The 21,129-nt window shown below is 39.3% G+C and overlaps 1 protein-coding gene and 1 non-coding gene across 7 annotated transcripts in view; one reads left to right on the forward strand and one right to left on the reverse strand.

Moving 5' to 3' along the window:
- The window catches only part of vari (MAGUK p55 subfamily member vari), a 123,472-nt gene that overhangs the window by 79,557 nt on the left and 22,786 nt on the right, over positions 1-21,129 (forward strand). The window lies entirely within an intron of this gene.
- On the reverse strand, positions 20,295-20,369 carry TRNAT-AGU (transfer RNA threonine (anticodon AGU)). Its single transcript has one exon. It is a non-coding gene; the product is annotated as a tRNA-Thr (tRNA).

Raw genomic sequence — 21,129 nt, forward strand, 5'->3', positions numbered from 1 at the left:
ATGTGGTACAAAAATGCTTGACATGAACTGAGGGGTTATATTATTATCTGACGTAAATGTTGATAAATATACAGGGTGATTGGTAATTCGACCTATTCCTAGAAAGGGGTAATACTAGAGCACATTTGCAACAAAATTGACCCTATGCACCGGGGGTCGGAAATCAATGGGTTTCGAGTTATTGAAGTTTGTAGATTTTCGTGGCATATTCAGACTTCCGTACAAAAAAACTACTAATTGTGAAAAAACTACTACACCCTGGGCACTTAATTGACACGTTGCTAACAGCTGACGAATGAGTGACTACTGGGAAAAGAATTCATGCCCAAAATTCCCATACCCACAGAAAAAACCGTCATTGGAGCACACGTCATGAAGAAATTTGGAAGTTATCGTTTAAATCGAAGAGGATTACTCAAAAAAATGGTAACACATTTAGCGTAAAAATTACGGAAAAAACTTCCTCGTTTCATAAGCATTTTTGGGCTCCTAAGGGTCATAACCCAAGAATATCTAAATAAAAGGCTCACCAGAGAAAATTCTCACTAAATGTGTGGATGGGAATCATCCACAATCATGTGATTGGGCCATTCTATCTGCTTCAAAACCTAAACGGCAGTCCCTACGAAAACGTCTTAAGGTAAGAAATGACGACGCTGCTGGAGGATGTGCCGCTCGCCACAAGAAGGGGTATGATTTTCCAACATGATGGCTGCCCAGCCCACTATTTCCGGGGTGTGCGACAGTGACTGGACTACAATTATCCGATGGATTGGTCGAGGCGGCCCGAACCCTTGGCCGGCGGGGAGTCCGGATTTGACGCCATGCGACATTTACATTTGGACTCACATGAAAGAGTTAGTCTACAGTACATCAGGGGACTCCCAAGAAGAGTTGAGAGAGAGAACTGTGGCAGCCGCCCAATACATAAGAGACTGAGTGTCAACGCGAGTGACTGTCTGAAGTACGCCGCAGGCTGCGTGCTTGCATACGTAACCGGGGAGGCAATTTGAATAGGATATGTAGTTTTTGTAACTGTTAATTCTGACAACCTGGAATAATGAGAATGGTAAATAACATTATTACTTCACTCATTTTCGTTCCTTTATTTATCACAACCGACAACTTCTTTTCACTTTACAAAGAGGTCTACAACGCGCCTTCTCCGCTTTTTATTCAGATTTTTCCCCCAACCCGTGTGCCAGTTGACAACATTTGTATCTTTTTGGAGAGCTTATGAAACGAGGAAGTTTTTTCCGTAATTTTTACGCTAAGTGTGTTACCATTTTTTTGAGTAATCCTCTTCGATTTAAACGATAACGTCCAAATTTCTTCATGACGTGTGCTCCAATGACGGTTTTTTCTGTGGGTATGGGAATTTTGGGCATGAATTCTTTTCCCAGTAGTCACTCATTCGTCAGCTGTTAGCAACGTGTCAATTAAGTGCCCAGGGTGTAGTAGTTTTTCACAATTAGTAGTTTTTTGTACGCAAGTCGGAATATGTCACGAAAATCTACAAACTGCAATAACTCGAAACCCATTGATTTCCGACCCCCGGTGCATAGGGTCAATTTTGTTGCAAATGTGCTCTAGTATTACCCCTTTCCAGGAATAGGTTGAATTACCAATCACCCTGTATATATGTATATATTTGTCAATTTACGTTCCTATTTTTAAATTTGACAAAATTACTACAAAATACGAGTGTTTAATTTTGTGAAAAATGGTATGGCTAATTATTGTTGCAGATAATAGTTTTGTTTATCCATAACAATTTTTGAAACATTTATTGTGATAAACTCATAGCTGAAACTGAATAAAATATGTCCGTCCGTGAGGCATGATTTCCACTCGGGAACGACGTTGAAACCGAAAGTAATGATATATTACATACTTATTTCTACTTTCCACGCGAGTAACCTCTTGGAAAGCAAGAGTTGCGTAGAAAGAATCTGTTTGAAGCACATGCTAGCGATTTAATTTTTCGAAATATCAACCGTCATAGATATGATTATTTGGTGAAGCCTTCCCCATAGCATTAGCACAGTGTTTTCTAAAGGAATTAATATAGTTTGAAAGCAACAGAGAAGCAGGCGAAGAACGTTTCCTTAATTCTTGGCAGTAGAACCGATGCAATGCAGAGAGTAAGGAAATTCAAAGTTATGCAAACTACAAAGGTCAGAGGTGAGTCAACCCTACGTTACTTACGAAGCTAAAAATAGCAAACCAAGCCCATCTTGCGAGGACAAGATCAAATGTTGTTGCCACCCTGTTGTCGAAAATAGTTGGTGGTGGTTGTGTGTGATCCCGGTGCTAACTTAACCTTACTTTGTCTTAGCTAGCCAGTTAAATCAAAACTGAATCTATATATCAGTTAACAGTATGTGTGAGAGATAGCGCGAGTAATAGAGAATTGTCGCTAGATCAGTTAAGCTAGTAGAACTGAACCTTCTCTTGGTCACATATATATTTTATCATTCTCACCTGATGCAGAAATTGTTATCAATGAACTTGAAAGTGTGTAGGGGTAACCCTTTTCAAGATACCCAAATGTCAGGATGTACACAGTGGACTGGATTTTGCAGACTAACGAGACACTGGCGTCTGGGCTCACAGGCAGTATAATTCTCTGTGGGATTTGTGTTGGGTGACCTGTCCATGTGTGTTTGTGATTATCCCGTCATCATATCATCTTATCGCAATTCATTCTAATCTTCGAAATTAGCCAAAAGTGGCAGAAAAGCAAAGTAAAAATCACTCATTCAACGTTAAATTTTCCGTGTAATTGCATTTGTTTTTGGAGCTTCCGTAGTTTTTTTATTGTCGAGTAAACAGGAGAGCTACATTATTGGACTCTTCTTGCGGAGACTATTCGATGCTGAGACTATTCGAACACACGTGGAATGGAAACCCGTGGTGGAAACCTTACCTTACGGTAAGTTCGTTGCTTTGGCAACACTGACATGCGTAGTAGCCTGCCCGTACCGCGGCGTGTGCGACGAGGTTCCGAAATCAATTCCATAGCAGCCAGCCTCGCTTCAATGACATTAAACCCACGTGTATGCTCTTTCTAGCCAATCGCTCCTCTAGTCCGACAGTGCTTTGCCCTTGCTCGCTGTACTGAAACACTTGGGTACAATGGCTTTCGCTTTATTTTGTTAGTTTCTGACGTTTGTTTAAAGCAGGTGGTGCAAGTAATTCGATCGAAAGGTTACAGAAATTTCATAATTCATAAATTATGTCTTAACTGAATGACTGTAGTACTAAATTTATTGTTTGCATTTGAAACTGTTAGTTCTATGCAAATTTTTTAGAGGCAAGTATCATAAGTCATGTACCACTTTGTTAAAATCGCCTTCGTTATGTTGTTGAAGTATCTGAAGTGATTTCATGGTAAATGGTTAGTAACTCACCGCAGGCACATCACCTCGTTTATTGCAATGAGACGGCTAACGAGACACCAGTTTCAAATACAGGGTGTGAATTAACAGGTGGTGTCAGGAACCCGCAATAAACCAAGCATCCCTAACAATACAATTGAATTTTCAACCCTGCCAGGGAGTAGTTTATTCCTCCATAACGATATAATAGTCTCATTTGCAACACAGATATTTCCCAAATGTAACATATTCATAAAGTAATTAATTGCCAAACGTTGTCAGTGCAAGTACTAACATTACATCTAACTGTTGTGAAACGGACAGTATGTACACTCACCTCAATTAGTACTCCGGCAGTTTGTTTCTTTATACAGCATATTTGCAGAAGATACAATTAAACCTACAAGTGTTTCAATGTACGCTGTATAAAACACACCTTATTAGTAACTTCGTTGTCCGTACACCTAGCTTATAATTGAGACGTTTGTTATTATTATCTAAAAACAAGTAAAAGGGACATGAATTTAATGAAAGGTTTCTCGTTTCTTCATTCACACATTAAACGCTTGCGCCAGGAAAAGGAACTGGTTAACTGTTTTCGGAAGTTATTACACAGAGATTGAGTCAATAGCCAAGGAATTTAAAAAATATTAGTTCCATTCCATAAAACCCTTTCTTGTATAACGAGATTAAGTTCAGTAGAACCAGCAGTGATACAGTAAATGTTCGGTAATAAGATTAGTTTCATTTTGCTTTTTAAAATCCACTTTTTACACAAATAGGCTAATCGGGAATGGACCTGTTTAAAGTGGGTAAAATATTACTGTGAGAGTGTGAATGACTTATTATAGGGAGTTATTATCTTGATGTTTTCGTATGGTCACAGTTGGTACAAATAATGATACTCCCTGCGGAGTGAATAACAAACAGTAATTACAACTCAACTCTTGCGCTCCTTAATCAGCACTCTCCCCGTGAGCACCGCTTATTATGTGATATGATCTATTTACACAAAATTCGATGCAACTTTCGTCTTATTTTTACTCCCTTATGCGTGCAGCATGTAATGCTGTTTTCTTCTGTAATTATCACAAAAATGTTCTTTTCTATGGGTGTCCAAGCCAATAAAATCAAATTTCAGCTAATTCGTTGCGATAACGCCAATAAATCAAATATAAAGAATCCATCTAATGTGGAAATATTTTATTGATCCGTCAGAGGAATACATTAACTTTTAGTGTACCACCTTGGATTTTTTTATTTTGCGTTTTGTCTTATCTTCTGTTTTCGTTGTTTATGGCTTGTCTAAAATAACCTATCTTGTGTTGTTTATAAACATCTATGAAATATAAATTTTATTTTAATTGGCATTCGATATGTAGCCCCAGAACAGAGAACGGCCACATATATTAGAAATATTTTGTAATATTCCGTAAAGTTCTAATTTATGGAAAAAAATGCATAAGGGACTATTAAATGTTCACGGTATGAAATTTGGGCTTTTACAATTTACATTTCATTTTTATTCTCCAATGTGTAGGGGTAAAGGCTTCTAGACACAGCATTGGATTGTCCAAGTTTCTACTCTTCGTGTTCGAAAAAAAAAAATGTTCCTAATCGAACATTCTGTGATAAAATTTTGTTTACGTTTGCTATTGTCGTATAAGTATTTAACAATTGATATTGCTTAGGGAAGTCTGTTTAGTTCTATCACTTCACTCGCCTTCGCAGTTCTGGAATTCGGCACCCCAAAGAACCAATTTTCACATACAGCCACCCAGCTGTGTTCAATATTTGACTGGGAAAAAGTCTAATTTCGAAGGGTAAAGGAAGACTAGGAGTACTGGAGGATGTAATAAAGTTTTACGGCAGGTTTTCTTTGCATTCGGGCGGTATTAGGGCGTCGCCATTAGAGACGGCAAAACAAATTAAAGCCCTGCTTGTTCTTCCCGTGCAATTGAACACGGGGCTCAGAACATTACGGGAAATCCACAGAGCATCTGAAGTTGCTGCGCGTGCGTTCGTTGCTCTTGAAACCCGGGGAATGAAAGTGGGCAGGCACGCATCGAGACGAGACGATCTTGGTTGCAAATGGCACGGGAAGATAATTCACTGTTTCAACTAAAGCCACGGTTGACACCTGGGGATTTGTCAACGACGGGCTCGGAATGTTCTGTGTCATCATCACATGTGCAAATATGCAGCCGCTTGTAATTGCGTTCATTCCGGTGCAGTGATGCAATGCTTGCTTCTCATGAACATGCATGTCCAATTTGAAAGGGAAATATCCTTGCCTCCCGGGTAGCTAGGAGTGACCTTTCCGGAAGGAACTCGGGTGTCTACCTCTCTCCAGCGTCGTGCATCCTGGAAACTGCATTCGTGCAGGCTAACGAGGCTGTGGTGCCTGGTCTTGTAGCTAGGGAAATCCCCTGCTCTTTGTTCTTGTGTGTGCTGACTGCCTCTCGAAATCCTCCGGTTGTATTATAGATATGGATATTGTAGACCAAATATATGCTTTGCTAGAAGTTCTTGATAAAGGGAGATAGGGTTTGTTTGTTTTAAAAAAATATATGTTTTATTTTACGAGCCCTGTATGCTTTTTTTTAGGAGCCCCTATCCCGTATTATGCGACGGGACAAATATCCACTGTTCTGACACTCGTGATAAAAAAAATCAATGAACGTTATACCCTCATACTCATGTGTCATACCAGTGCTCGAAGTATAAATTCCTAGCTGGGGGAATCCTTAGTCAAGTTTGGTCAACATGGAGACAATTGCAGTAGGTGGAGAGATGTTTTGTGAAACTTTTCTTAAATGGGGGGATCATCCCCGCACTTTGCGCACCGTTTGGGACACTATTCTGTTGTTTAGACTTAAACTGTATGTCCAGTCCTGGTTAGCATATGTATACGTAAAACAATATTACCTCTTGAAGGCTGTTCAGAACAGGAGTGTAACAGGGACACAAGATGCAAGGGTTGAAAGGGAAATTATAGGTAGCAGCTTTTCGCAGTTATTGGGAACTGCATTGTTTCACTTGCCATTTCGGTAGCATCAGCGTGGAACGGTAATAACATGGTACTTTGTTGTGCCTATGCAGGAGAGAGACGCTTCAAGACTTAACGTGTCACGATCGCAAGTGACTTGCACGAATTTCTTCTTGCTTTTCACGGACACTTGCCTCCCTTGCTTATGCTTACGAGGCGGAAAATTGCACGTTGTACCCTTCAGATCTCGAGGAGATGAAAGTACGGGTGCGGGGAGAAGACATCATCGTCGGGTCGTTTCGATTCACGCATCCAGGGTAGGCTGCTCGGAGGTTATGCACTGCGAGGCAGTCGTGACTTCTGCTGATCGCACTTGTAGTACCGGGATAAGTGTTGCCGCTGCAAAACAGTGTCCACCATCGTCTGTGGAGTCCCGTTATAATGGCTAGCTCTGATTGCATGGTAAGTACTTTACCAAGTGAATCCTACAAAACAGAGAACATTTACCAAGTTGCAGTGAATTTAATACATATCGAAAGCTTGATCCTCAAGTTTCAAGCTGATCAAGATTGGGTCGGATCGTCACCACTAGAGCTCGGAAGTTGATAACCTAAAGATTCCAAACCTTGACCTTAAAATTGTTCTAAAAATGATCTATAAAATTAGATATGTAGCTTAGATTTTCCATAAATAACAAAAGTGTCACGTACTTGTGAAAGTTTTTGAATTTTGAATGACCTGGATGTTTGGTATTTTTAACTGCTGAAGTTAAAGGGGGAACGTAACATTCAATTGCAATTCTACCTTTTATTTGCGGCTGCCTTCATTGTTACTTCTATTCCTTTTGCATTATCTGTGACAAGACGCAAGGAATTACCCCCCCCCCTCTGTCTCTCTCTCTCCGCATGTGAACGGAAGTGAGAGATTGATTTTCTCTTCTAGAATTTTAGGGGAAATAAATATAGCTAAAATGCATAAAACTACCGTAAGGGAGGAAAATTAGTTAGAATATCTGAGAAAAAAAAACTACAAAAATAACGAGTCGCCAATAACCCAGAAAAGGTAAGAAAATAATGCAAGGAAATGCAAAGTAAAAGTTTTTTTGTTTTTTTTGTTCTAAACGAGTTAAAAGTTAAGTTTGAAGGACCCGTAAAAACCATGACTTTTCATCAAATCCAGGTCATCACTGTTAAGAGATGTAGACAGAACAGTTATTATTGATTTATACCTACATAATATAAAGAGACCTGCCATAGACCTTCTGGAACCCCGTACAACTTACCTTCATTTTTATGTATTATTGTCACTGTTGGCAAGATACTACTATCTAATACGCGATCTATTTTCATGCTTCTTTAAGAAATTCAAGGAACTTGAGAATGGCTTGTTTTCATAGTTCGGAATTTGCAACCGTTTTTCTACGCGTACAGCCTTATGAGCGGTTCTAAGTGATCTTTTCTTGCTCAGTATCACATTACTTTTTATTCCACTTGTTACTTTTAGTTATATTGTGATATTTCCATCACTATTTAAGCAAGATTGAGCGTTCTGAACAACAAGAATTTCTTATTTCTGTAAAATTAACTTTAAAATTTATTCAACACATATGCTAACTGACACATATCCGAAATATTACGCACAGAAACTCTTGTTCCATGCTGAGTTACCATCTCAACACCAAGGATTCTGGTCATGATCTGAGGTGTTCTTTTGTGAGTGTACTTTCATCAATTTCGTCTAATCACAATTAATTTATCTACTATGTAGCTCCTGACTTTTTAACAATACATGTCACTTTTGTCATCAAACTATTTATCGGCGACTAAATCAAATCAATTTGATCCGTAACTACCCCATATTAATGTGTTGTTGTCTTCGTTGACTATTTAACCTGCGGCATTATTTCATTAAATATATTTTATAACCTTTTAACTTGGCGTAAATATTAGATAAAGGGATTTTCCCCGCATCATGAAACGAGTGTGAATAGCCTCTGATGCTTACATATCAATGTTATTTTTTTATGAGAACAATAACAAATTAATTAGCATTCATCCTCATCGTCGCGACTGGCGTAGAGAGAAAGAAACGTCGCGCTGAGAATTTTTTTCTCCTTGGTTCCAGACGAGTGCTGGATTGGCATTGAAGTTCCTCCAATTCCCGTTCGCAAAGTTTTCCACGTCGCGGTTTACAGTTCAACAGAAATACATGTTTATAAATGATGCTGGTAAATTTTGAAAATTGCAAGTGCATAAATGAAAAGCAGCGTTTTCTATCGCAAAGAAAATCCAGAATTCTGCTTGGAAAATTGCTCTAGATTCTCGCAGACTTTGCGTCTGCAAGGGAAAATTCCGAGCATCCTTCCGAAGCATCCCCAATAAGTGGTAAAGCGGAATCCGGGTTAAGTTTTATCATCAAAAACTTCTGCCGATTCGTCTTCCCATAAATTGCGTCGCCCAGTTGCTCTGAGGAAATTGCACTTCCGCCAGTTTTCATCCAAGGCGAGTTTCGTGGTAAATTAGCTCAATCTAATGCCTCTTCCGAGGGCGTGCGGATAGGAGAGGGAGGGGGCATGGGAATAACATGCAGCAGCAACAAATGAAATGAATTGGTTTAAATTTGTTGCCCTTGAATGTGGGAAGGTGACTCTCGGGAATCGACTTACGTAACCCTGGGGGCAAGGTCTCTTTGAAGTCTTATTTCCACCGAGTTTTCATATCTGCGAATTCTTTTGTCTTTCCGGGTATGCTCACCACCAAGGCTGTTCAGGCAGTAACCATCATCGATAATTTTCTTTAACGGCACTTTGCGTCATTGTGTGTTGTCTCATTCTCGATTTCTTGAACATTATGTAACTTAATATCATTAGAACGCAGTTGATATACGTTGAAGGGGAGTTGATTCTCTGTGTATACTGATTTCTGTAGATCCTGGTTTATTCAGCAGTGGATAAGTTTTATGTTTCTTTCGTGCGGTGTGTTGTAAGTTTCCATACACAGAGATAGGCCACTGTTTTATATTCGATCCACAGAAATTAATCACCTGGGGATTGAACCTGATAACGCTTGATAAAGCGAGCAGTCGCTCGTAATGCAAACACTGTTTCTGTAATTTTTTCCCGAATCTTTGAACTCCATGTGCTAATGAAAACAACCTACAGTGGTATTTAAAATGCTGAAATATGTTCCAGTTGAGAAACTGAGAACCTTTCAGTACAATGTGATAGTGTTTACTCACTATGCTATTGGAGAAAATCACGGTTTTTTTCGTATGTACTGTACACTGTCGTGGGGAAAATGTGGCTGAACAGACTGAACATCATCCACCCTACCAGACAAGCACGTAATACTCAATTTAAATTTATTTCGTCATGATATTACGTTAATGCTTTTTTTGTAGTATAACATAATATCCTCGAGAATATCAAGTGCAATAGAATATGTTGTGATGCAACGCTAAAAAATGTGTGTGTTTGTGAAAGATTCCATCTCTTAAAGTCCTTTTCCATAGTTGCATTGTACTTGCAGGGTATGCAATTCGATAATTTGTGAGATTTTCGGTGCCTGATAAGGTTCTTGAATGATTCAAATTCCATGATCACCTTTTCTTATTGTCTTAAGTCAAATCCACTTTTACCTCCCGATTATACGTATTTCCTTTTAAACTTACTTAACACATGTCTTCCCTCTATGACCTTAAAAACGGCGATCTTCATGTGCACTCCCGGCTCCTTGCAGTGATCAAAACTTATGCAGTTCGCGTCCACATGAACGTCCGGAAGGGAATGCAAGAGGGACCACGCCCCTCCCCCATGGAAAATGAATGTCCAGCTAAAAATTATATTTCACACGTGATTTCATTTCAGTCGCAGTAATTTGTTAATTATTATAAATTCGTTGAAGAAACATGATAATTTCAGACTGAAATAGAGTTTTTTGAGGGGAGCATCACTATTATTGGGAAAAATATGCCTCCTTTCCCCCCTGGAAAAGAATGCCTTGCTTGCCCCACCCTGGAAAAAATCCTGTGGACGTCCATATAGCACTTCGAAAAGTCATTGCAGTTTTTATTGATTTTATTTCATACAGAAGACGTTTTGCACACAGTACTGCGAAATGTAATGAAATGTATTCAGGAATATGAAAAATATGAGCCGCTTTCGTCCAGTCCGTAGGCGCCTTGAATGCCATGAGCGAGATCCGGGTTCGATTTCCTGGATGTGCTCTGAAGTGAGAATTTTTTCGACAGCCTTTCTGCATAAAGTTGCCCTAAGGCTCACCTAGCTTCTCTCTAATCATAGGGTACATGGGGACAATCGTGGGGAGTTAATACTGACCTGTAGTATGATCGATAACGAGAATGTATGGGGCCTTACCCCATTAACAATGTACATGTTCTACCTTTCTTTTGACCTGAGATGTCTTAGATCAAAGGAAACGCTTTCGAAGGAAATGAAATATGAATTGTGTAAAAATTCTTATCTGGTGTGTGTGTGTGTCATCGCTCTTTTTTCGGGCGATGCCTCGTACTGCCACCTTGTTCTTCATATCCGAGAATAAAAATTAATTAACTTATTTTGGTCTATTTAACAAAAGAATTATAGGCAAATATGTACGAACGTGTAATATGTATGAATAAACCACAGTAGATTTTTTAGTGCCCGTAAGATTATCACTTGTCATCATAACAAACTACCTTATGTAGAGACAGGAACATATATATATATATATATATATATATATATATATATATATATATATGTGTGTGTGTGTGTGTGTGTGTGTGTGTGTATGTATGTATGTATATATATATATATATGTAATTTGAAATAAAATACCATGTACATCATAGAGCACCACAGTTTGAGACTTTCGGTGCTCTTGTTGAAATTTTACATTACAAGCCCTTCAGTTTAGGTATATTTAAAGGACAATCACATTTCTGTTAAATAGCGAAGCGGGAGAAGGATGTGTAAGAAAGCGGCGATTCAGATATACCTGAGAGCGCCAACATCTTTAAGGTGAACTTAGAGCGGTGGCCTTCACCTCCTTGCCCCCCAAGGTCGAAAGGGGCTGGGAGCATCAGTCCCATGGGAAAAATTCGCTCTTTGTTACGTCACCATTCCCATTGTGTATGCGCCACCTTTCCCATGAGCCCAGCATTAGAACACTGGAAAAGCTGAGCCAAACAAACCCGCAACTAAATAAAATACCCAGCTTATACACATCCGTAACACAAAAAAGGACTCCCTGGAGTATTGTAACGGATGTCGTCATTTCCGAGGTCAGAGGAATTAATTTCCTGAGCAGGGTCGTTGCTAGGTCGTCTCTCGGGAAACACATGACGAAAGTTACAATTTACTGTACTTTGTAAATGCATTTCATGGTGTGGAATGAGAAACTAGTGTGTATTTCAACAAAGACAAACAACATACATAAATAGAGGGGTAAGTGCATACATCGGGTGTTGCGATCGGTGGTCTCATTATGTATTTTTCTCTCATATTGTATTGCTACTGTAATCGGAGAGCAAACAAATTAATATTTACGATCACATTATAATTCCTCATGTGCTGGCAGCATCAGTAATATTTTTTGTGTCAGAACATTTAATACGGCCATGACCAACTATCTTTTCAATATAGTGACCAACTATCTTCAAAACATACATTCAAAAACATTGTAATATTTATATTAACAATACTAATTTAACATTAAACTTTATTCATTAAGCACATCGAATGAAGATGTGAAGTTGTTTTGGAGTGTTGTCTGTCATGTATGCTTGAAATTATAATATTTTTGAAATTTCAAATTTGTTGCACAGTTCAAGTTTTACAGAAATTATTAACACCTTTTTTATCTGTGTAATATAAATTAATTACATCCCGTTGTCATTGCTACACACATTAGCATTTACATTTCCGACAGAAGTAGACTGACTTACCATCTTATAGGACCAAAGAACTACCCTGGTAGTTGATTGCAAGAATGAAGTTCTTACATTGGGACTCAATTCATGCTTGCCGCTGCAAAATATAACTCTTCTCTTATTTCAAGATTATATCTTAGGCCTAGTCGATAAAAAATACTAGTTTCTGAAAGTCGAAGATTAACCGAAGGGGTAGGAAAGCGAGTTAAACAGAAAATAAGATTGTATCTGCGGACCACCAGAAAAAAAAGTTTTTGCCCGAACAATAGACACGAGACGATTCTACATAAAGATTCCATTGTCGCATCAATATCTTCACTTTTGCATTGTTCCGTTACCTTTTTTCACTCACTATTTTTCTCATAGAGTAGGTTTTCTTTCCGAAGCTGCATCGCGCATATAAATTACTGATCACAGTAATCAATCCCCTCGTTAGGCGGGATGTGATTAATTGGGAAGCCTCGCTTATCCCGGGGATATTAGATGTCAGACGACCCGAGTGGCGTGCTGATTAGTGTTTGCTCGGGCGTTGAAAGTTATGAAGTTGCTTAACTTGCAAAGTTGACACCGAGCAGCTGCAGACCGTCTCGATGCGCGGATGATTAGTATCTAACGCCGATTTGGTTGTCACCGAGTTGCATATTTATGCTTCATATCTAGGCAGCTACATTTATCACTGTCCAGAGAAGGCTGACTGGGGAGGAAATCTGAACAGGCAATAGTATTTCCCTGCCAAGTTCAATACAGTACAGGAGGACAAACTCCCATTTCAGAATTCTCACCTTTCACAACAAGTCCGGCACTGTGTCCTGCATGCTACTTCATTAAAAATAATGCTACATGCAGTGTCAACTTTTCCAAGTGCAGAAGTTTAAATGAATAGTATGCATTATATTTCCTGAGAACATTCTGCATTGTAGTGTGCTACTTCGATGCAAATTTCCTTTCTCCTCTCGACCATTCCGTAGATGCCAGCCTGGGTCTTTTCTTCCCTATGTGTCAGTTTTTTCCTGTAATATCGGATTTCAAACTTTTTAACTCTGGACCAAGTTCCTAAAATTTACTGAAGACTTGTCTTTCATTCGTGTCACCAGTGGCCATAGCTATTAAAATATCAATGCATCTGTTCTGAGATATCATTTAGTTATTAAATAAGAGAATGACTGAATCCCTAGAAATGCACACGTTCATATTTGCACCGTAAGTTCGAAAATTCTGTGAAACAAGTGTGACAAGTATCACCGTATCTACTCTTTGAAAAATGCTCCAGGACTGTTTGAAAGTGTTTCGGAACACACTGGTGTCTAGGACCACACTTTGAGAAATACTATTTTACAATCATTTTTGTAAATACATAGGCTAATAAGAAATATAAATGGTAATTTTACGTATAATACCAAATGCACTGGAGTAGAAACTTTCCTTGATATACATGTTTTCCAAGCACCGTAATAGTTTAACGGGCTACAAAAGCCGGATGCCCTGATTATTTCGGGGAAAAATAAGTTTCTGTGTAGCCTTCGTTTCAGCAGTTTGACAATAATGGTGTAGTAATGATGTGTTATTTGATAAGAAGCAATTGCATGAATAAAGTTAATTTGTTGATATTTGAGTTAGCATGTGAGCAATGTAAGAAGTCAATTTCGTTATACAACTTTTACAAGCATAACTGAGAGGTATATGAAAAACCCCGTCAATGCATCGCATTTACATTTGTATGCGACACTTGGTTAATGCCGGCGATGAATCATAATTAGATGAAATTACTGAAAGAACTCACAAAGGAATACTCAGGCCTGGAATTGAGCCCGGATCTTTAGATGGCGAGTCATGAATGGAACACTCAACGCGTCCAGCAACCGTGACGGCTCTGTGTTCTTCGTGAAAGGCTACATGAGCCAAGCGGTATGTAATGGAAATGAGGAATCGCGGGGAGAGGAACAGTTCTCCCTGCGACGTTCCGCCCCCATTTATCAGATTTTTGGGACTGGCAATGCAGCGAGCTTTTGATAAGCCGGGAAGGACATTTAAGGAACGTGAGGTCTTGGTGGTGATGTATGGAGGAGATTTAAGATGACCTACTTGGATTGCGCTCGAAATTCACGCACACACACACACACACACTCACAAGGAAGTCGTTTTTAGCGGATGGGAACGGAGAAGGTTATCACGTTTCCCCAAGTTCTGAACCCACTCAGATATGCAATTGAAGACACTGGTGCGCCAGATGCTGCAGCCTTTGCTCCATTTCAAACGGCGCATTCGAGGGACAAGTGCTTCATTATTCCGATTTTCCGAAGCTGCACACTGATGAGCAGACTAGAAAACATCCACGGCTCTGGCTGTGCAGCACTCTACAGCACTAGCCATTACGATACGTCATTTGCAATTGACATTGATTTAAACTTAATGAGTGCGTCAGCACTTGAGGCTATTTGCACTATTGTGTGACAGTTCCTTATCTAAGCTTTGTTCTGTAGATATTGAAATTTTGGTAGGTTACTTCTCGCATTTTCACGTAACTTTGGTGGGAGAAAGTTGACCCCACCAATCCACACCCCAAATCCAGCCTTGGATAAATAGTTTTTGAAAGAACAATAAATGGGACCACCGACGTCGATCTGAATAGTATGGGATAAAAAGAAAAGATAAAACCACCTTTCAATGAAGATCTTCGTCTTCTGATCGCAACTCTCGCACGTGGTCACTAGTTCCATTACCGTGAGACTACCGAATCTATACTTCACGTACCGTCTCTGTACGTAATCCTCAAAGTCGGGGTGGGGTTTAAGTGATGACCCCTTTGCAGAGACACGCATATCTCAACCTCTCTTTCACGTAGAACACCGTGCACTGCGTTTTGCAGACTAACAAGGCTGACGCGTGGACCTGGATAATCTGAGGGGTTCGTGTTGTGTCGTCCCTATTTGTCTGTGATTGTCCCTTCATCCATCTCATCTGATCACCAGTCATCCACGTATTCGCGATTAGCCAAAACTGGCAGAACAGCGACGTAAAATATACTTAATCAATTAATCAAAACATCAAAGTTGGTCTTGGCTAACGTATGCAGTGCAAACTTTCGGAAATTTGAGTACGTATCGTTGTTACCCGTTATACACAAGTGTTTAGCGGGTTGCGTGCTCCCAGCGATCCTACTTTTCCGGTGGTAATTTTTTACCCTCTCAATTTCTTCAGCTCGTATCTATCATCCCATTAAAAAAAATACAGCACGTGTTCCGAACATCGCGGGCTGCCAGAATTTGTATTGAAATTTATTGCGCTGCAACGGAAGGAAAAACAGCACATCCGCATCCTTTCGCATGGTGAGCACCACCTTGGGGGTTCGCTTTCACTCCCTGGGTAGCATTTCACGGGAGGCAGCATGCGTCTCGGAACCACTCAACTTCATTGCATTTCAAAACTGGCTCTTTTCTTGACTGCCATAACGAAAGGTAGAGTTCACTACCAGTATAAAATTGATGTGGAATTGATTAATTTGGTTTATTTTACTTCACTCTTCTGCGAATTTGACTAATGGCAATGATGAGGATGTGTGATGATGAAATTCATGAAGGGCCATTCCCATACCCAGGCTGGGATTCGAACCCGGGACCCCTGGCGTCGTAGGACGCTCTGATAACCACTCAGCCACTGAGTGAAATCAAATGGAACGTAACTGGCAAAGGGGAGGGTGTACCGCAATCATTCACATGGTCTAACGACATCGTGATCTATTAATAACTACCGTGTAACTCGAGTTGGAAATATTACTGGTTGACATTGCGAGATCATTTTCAGATTTTCGCTAGTCACTTGCATCATGTTCTATTTACATGATTATTTTATTGTCTATTTATGAATGGTATAGTTTTGGTTGCTATGCCCCATAAAGAGCCTGCCATAGTGCAAATCTTGCTGCGCAGTGTAAGCTTTTGATAGGTTCTCCATCTATTCCATAAACACGCGTGTGCATTCGAGGTAAGTGAAAGTTTCTCTCTCCTGCGGCAGGTTTACTTTCTCCTGTAGACCAAAACGTGTTACATCAGTAGAAAGTAATGAACGAATTGGAAAGAAACTCGTTTTGTTTATTTGGTGTTCGTCCCAACCGTAAACTGCCGAAATTATGTAAATACACGTTGAGAGAGAAGGTTAAAGAATTTGTAGCTTTATATAACTGCACAACGGTAGTTATATAAAAGATACCAAAGTTTTTAGACGTGTTCAAGGTCACTATAACAGCACCGGCACTGTTTGAGGTATGCAGTCGAAACATTGTGATGGTAGAACATTTAACAACATTTGTAGTTCTGGTCTCACCACTTTCAGCATTGGACACAAATCTCTGCCATTTGTATGGTTTTGGTCCTCCTTTGATAGAACGCATGCACATCTGGGGCCAGCTGTGTGTATATATATCAGGCCGTATACCAACTGCCAATTCCGGGAATTATGCGTGAATTCTGCGGAAATTTTCTTCACAAACGTGAAAAAACTGCAACACACAGTAATCTAAATTGAGTGATGCGATGAATTTGCTTTTACCTCGAGGAATTCTGTGTTCCTGCATCAGCCATAATTCGAAGAATATATAGCCGACCTCTGGAGGATAGGTTATTCAAGCTCGCTACGACGCCAGAGATCCCGGATTCGAATCCCGACCTGGGCATCGGGTGTTCTTTGTGTGTGTCCGTTCATCAATTTCATATCATCACTCATCCTCATCTTCGCGAGTAGCTAGATGTGGCAAAAAAGCGAAGTAAAATAAACCAAATCAATCAATCGAATCGGATAACGTTTAACCATATTGAACGTAAAAATGTACTTTTGCACTTGTAAACAAATCAGTGCAAATAACTATTTGCATTCAGTTTAAAATTTTAATACTAATTCGTTCTTACTATGATATAACCGTCATTATCTTCAGCCTTGAGTTTTTGGAAGTTTCACATTGGGAACTTGGAATCACACTAGAATTTTTCTAGTCTTAGGGAGACACCCTGTATTTGAGTATGTATCTAAACTCCATGACGCAACATGGGTAGCCTGGAGAGTTGAGAAATTTGGATTTCAATCCCGGGTCGTTCATCACATCAGCCTTTATAAAAAGGACGTTACAAACTAAATACGTGAAACAAGATTCCACTCAAATTCTCTAAGCCTTGCAGATTTCTTTTTCTTCCCTTTTTTTCTTTCTTTTTTTTTTTCGCAATACTCGAGACAAGGTCAAGCAACCACGCTATCGTCTCTGTCCTTCCGAACATGTTAAATTCCTACTAACCTTGAGAGCAAAGAAATTCAAACAAAATGTATGTCTTTAACAGAAAGCAAGAAATATTTGAAGAGGCCTGGGGTCTATTTGTACAAAGAATACATTTTATTTCTTTTTACAAAAATATGGAAATTGTATCTGAGGAATATTAATTTTTCTCTTCGTCATTGTGCTTGAAATGCTGTGTAAATTGTACGCTACGTTACGAGAACATTAAATTGTAAACTTACAATTATCAGAGCAATATGTATTAATTAAATATAAGCATTAACATTGCACAACAATTCATCATTTTACTGTTTCCAGAGGAAAGCTCTGATGTTTTTCGCATGTTTGACCCGTTAAACTTCAATAGAGAAACTAATTATAATTAAGCAAACTATTTAATTCTGTTTTGTCTCAACACTAATATATTGCCACCATTTCGTCAGGTAATGTTATGCACGCTCAAAGGTTAAATACGTGTATCTCCTCATAAATAGTGGTACTGTAGAAAACTATAGCCGCGAATGTTGCAACAGTGACAGAATCAGTGTTATATTGCAAGATCGGGAGAGTGGTTATCACAGCGCGCTACGACGCAATTGTTTGCAATCCCGAGTTGAGTATGGGTGTACTTTGTGAGTGACCCTTCATCAATTTCAGTGTAGCATCACTCGTCTTCATCTTCGCAATTAGCCAAAAGTGTCAGAAAAAGTAAAATGAACCAAATCAATCGATACGTTTTTTTTTTCGGACACTGATATTGCTCAAATTGTACTTGGTAGAGTTGTTATGGAAATGCACTTGTAAATCAGGATCTCCAACACACATATATATATGTCGATATAGTTATTGGATATATATTAGTGTATCGATCAATCGATATTATGTGCTGTATATAATACTAATGTATTGTTTGGTATATACTTATATTCAGCATGTATGTAGATATTCCATACGGGTTCGTCGGTTTTAGATTGGAGCTAATTAATATGATTAAAATCTTGAAGTGATTAATATGATTAAAGTGGAAAAGAAATGATTGATATCATTTTAATAGTTTGATTGATTGCTTTGGTTTATTTTACTTCTCTTTTCTGCCACTTTTGGCTAATCTCGAAGACTATGAGTGACGATATGATGAAATTGACAGTACCACTCCGCCACGGAATCGGCTTATGTCCTTTTTTAAAAATGGCAGGATTACGATCTGGAAACTGCACCCAATGAGTTAGAATTGTTAGCACCCGAGGAATATGTTTTCATTGTAGATAATCAAATTCAATTTTTTTTAACGTTAAACTATGCGATATTTTTTGCTTCAGTTAAATTTGTATGTGTTGGTGTGGAAGGGGGAGGATATTACAAAGGAAATGAGTTGGGCAAGACCGTATAGTGAAAAAAATAAATAAAAGGAATTGTATTTCACATAAGAGGAACAATTTTCCAGTTAGCGAGTCTTTTGAGTAGCAAGATATGAATGGGCAATCATGGAATCATAGATCCATGTGTTATGGAATTTTTGCCTTGAGTAGCCATGGATCACATGTCACACTGGCAGACTGTTGTCCGAACGTTTATTGGGTTATGTTGTGTCGTCACAGCTGAAATATATTTCCCTGGGAAGGGTGGGGGGGGGGGGATTTGAGAGAGAGAGATAAAGTGAAAGCAATTTTGTAAATTAAAGTTAACTTGGAGCGAAGGTTCCTTGTCAGCACAGGGGACGGCAACTCGAATTATCACCCGCCTTCAAGGAGAGGCCCAAGTCTTTATTCCTCGACTGCAAATGGTGCCAGACTGCGCATTTCGTGACGTCAGAAGCACGGTTGGCCTCTGCTGAATGTTTGCTCTGTTGATGAGATTCACATGTTCTAAAACGTCGCTAATAAGTTCTCCGTGAGTCAATAACTCGGCGACCTCCTTACTGTTCAGGGCTTGCTAGTGTAAAATGCAGATGCTTTCAACAAGACACACGGCGTTTTCAACCGAAATTAGGTTTTTGGCCTTCATGGTATTCATTTTTATAAAGTACTTACAGTTTTTCATAGGCAAAACAAGTAGGGTTGTATTTAAATTCCGTGCAGAGCCTGAATCTCGTCGCTCAAAACTTTTATTTTCGGTTTGATGTTCTATAAATATTAATTTCTGTATGTACACTTCTGTTCACATAAAGTGGCACATTTTATAAGGTTGGACAATTGGTTTGTGCCGTTTTTTTAACAGCGAGTGTACATCGATTTTCTACGTAAGTAAATCGTCACGAGTAACCTAAGTTTGAATAATATGAATAATACGCCTCTGTATTCCAATCATTTTCTTTGGTTTGGGTGGGTCAGATATGGACTCGTATTCCTTATTTACAAAATCCTTGAGCGCTCTGCCAAATCAACTCCAGAACAAGCAGATAATCCACCAGTGTTACCTTCTCCTGCCAGTGTTCGGCAAACTTTGCCACACCTACTTCATTTTTCTCAACACACACGTTCTTTTTTAAATCCGGGTTCGAGACTAGTTAATCGCGGGTACATTCTACTTTGTGATTTTTTTTTCCTGTGACTTGCATCGTTACTTTTAGTTTCATCATAATTTGATGTATCGCATGAGTCGGCCTGATGGCTCTTTGGTCTAGCAGTTAGTACTTTGGTTTGGTTTAGTTTGAGTTGGTGTTTTAAGTCCACTTATGCACAGTAAGGCTAATCGGGACTGGACCTACAGTTTAAAGTGGGATCCGAGCCACTTGTGCCTCCACCGGGTATCGAACCCAGGACCCCTTGATTACTAGGCAATGACGCTACCACTGCGCCATGGGGGAGGCCCTTGTTAGTACTTTGGCTCGAAGCTTAGGCAAGATGTGCGCTTGTATAATCGTGTCCTTTTTTAAATCATATTTTCGTAGATCTGGAATTCCTTTTTTGAAAATAAAGACCAAAAGGGGGAGGGAGGTATAGCTCTCAGGGTTCGCTATTTTGTCCAGATTCTTCGAAAAATCTAACCCCGGTGGACTTTTTCAATTTTTCCAGTCCCCCCCAAATAAAACCATTTATTCGATTTTGCCCACGCTTGAATGCATTAAATTATTCTAATGAAATAACGTCTTCCTTATCATTACATTGAATTTTTGTTACGATTTAATTTGAATTTTTTTTCACGACTGTGGCGTATAAATACTGTGGCTCAAAAGAATTCGGTATATTTGAAGAACTGCATTGAAGTATGACGGAAGCACTTCGTTTCCACCTAGATCCTGTTAACCTGTGAAGAGTGTTTGACAGAAAAATTCTCAGATGTTGCCATTCTGAAATACCGTTGTCCTCGTGTAACGGGTTTTCTGGAGCATTATCATAAGCGGCGCGAGTTTCACAAACTTCGTCGCAGTCCAGCTGGGAGAGAGCGTTTCGATTTAAATTTTAAATCTGGTCTGGTTGGAATTCGCTTTTGTTCTTCGTCCTTATGGAGGGAACAGAGTGTGAGTAACTTCCTCTTTTCACCCCGTGCGGATTCTGAATGCCGTTGTGTTGTAATGTGTGCCAAGTGGGAGATCATTGTCCCGCTGGTGTTCCGGGGGTAATAGAACG

This window comes from Lepisma saccharinum, chromosome 17 (assembly GCF_977018435.1).
Source record: "Lepisma saccharinum chromosome 17, izLepSacc3.1, whole genome shotgun sequence".
Classification (NCBI taxonomy): domain Eukaryota; kingdom Metazoa; phylum Arthropoda; class Insecta; order Zygentoma; family Lepismatidae; genus Lepisma; species Lepisma saccharinum.